Source organism: Rhincodon typus, chromosome 41 (assembly GCF_021869965.1).
Source record: "Rhincodon typus isolate 14 chromosome 41, sRhiTyp1.1, whole genome shotgun sequence".
NCBI classification, from domain to species: domain Eukaryota; kingdom Metazoa; phylum Chordata; class Chondrichthyes; order Orectolobiformes; family Rhincodontidae; genus Rhincodon; species Rhincodon typus.
The window spans coordinates 2,284,799-2,286,659 of NC_063372.1; positions in this window are offsets into that span (position 1 = coordinate 2,284,799).

Here is a 1,861-nt window from a genome sequence, read left to right on the forward strand (position 1 = left end):
ATGTGCTGGCTTCGGAGGGGGTCCAGAAGAGGTTTACAGGAATATTCCTGGGGATGAAGGGCTTGTCATATGAGGAGCCATTGAGGACTCTGGATCTATACTCCACAGAGTTTATAAGGATGAGGGACTATCTGATTGAAACTTACAGATATTGAGACACCTGGATTGAGTGGACATGGAGAAGATGTTTCCACTGGTAGGAGAGACTAGGAGCCAGGGGCACAGCCTCAGAATGAAGGGATGGCCCTTTAGAACTGAGATGATGAGAAATTTCTTCCACCAGAGAGTGGTGAATAGTGGAACGCGTTGCCACAGAAGGCCGAGTCATTGAGTTTATTTAAGACAGAGATAAATAGGTTTTTGATCAGTAAAGGGATCAAGGGATATGGGGAGGAGGCAGGAGAATGAGGTTCAGAACATACCAGCCAAGATTGAATGGCAGAGCAGACTCAATGGGCAGAATGGCCTATTTCTACTCCGATATTTTATGGACTTCTGGTCCAACCTTCCACAACCATCTACTCCCACCATCCAATGCCACTTTTAACAGGTCACATTTTGCTAGATCTGCCAGTGCCACCAAGAGCACACTGCTCTCTCCATTTCTACCTGTGCACCTTGCAGCACCCATGTTTACTCTTCTCTCACACTCAATCTCTGTCTTCCTCATTCTTGGATCTTCTCAATGCAAGCGGATGTCCATGAAACCAGAAGAAATAGCAACGGGTTAGACTATTCGGCCCCTTGAGCCTGCTTCACCATTTATTAGGATCACTGATGACCTGCGATGGTGGTTCAGTACAGTTCAGTCTGCACGAAAAACCCACTTGGAAAATTTCATGTTTTAGAAATATCACCACTTCAATCTCCTATACTCAATAATAGCACAAAGCTGCTCTCCATTTCTCAAAACACAAGCCTACTCATTCAAAAATTGACCCGAGAGAAACCTCTCTGACCTCATCCCTCAATACCCTCAATAGTGATTGTTCAGATGCTTCCCTCAGTATTTATAGTGATTGAATAAACTGGTTCACCAGCCTCACGTCTTTGGGCACATGTGACAGGACGTTCGGAGATATATTTGAAAGAAGGCAAAGGGTCCCCCTTCTCTTTTTTGTCCTCACGCTGGTGCTGGTGCTGGTGTAGTCCATTTGGTGGCATTTACACTCAAATGCGGTGTGCCCAATGGACCAGTGTTTCCCATTTTGAACTATTTGCCACAATGTATTTCACATTTCAGAAACAGGGAGCATAACAACGTAGAATTCAGCACTCATTTTGAGACGGAGGAACTTGGGTGAGAAACAGCAGTGTTAAACTTAAAGGAATGATTGAGGACCCTTGGTGTGTTCGTGATGGAGTTTAGAAAGATCAGATGGAATCTGATTGAAATGTATAGAATACTGAAAGGCCTGGATAGAGCGGATGTGGAGAAGATGTTTCCACCAGTAGGGGAAATTAGGATCTGCGTCAGCCTCAGAGTGAAGGGACAACCCTTTAGAACTGAGATGAGGAGGGATTTCTTCAGTCAGAGAGCGGTGAATCTGTGGAACTAATTGCCATAGAAGGCTGTGGAGACCAAGTCATTGAGATTTATAGGATGCAGCTGGATTACCATTAGGACATGAGGCTTTGCTATTTTGTGTATTGTTTGATTGTCTTTTATATTTCTACCTACAATGTGGTGCACATATGGATTTCTTCTACCACCAAGCACTTTGGATTAAAGATAGAAAGACAGAAACTTGGAACAGTAATCAGCCCATCAACCCTTGCAGCATGTTCTGCCATTTGATACAATCATGGATTATCCATTAACTGAAATCATATTCCCACTTTCTCTGCATACCTATTGTTG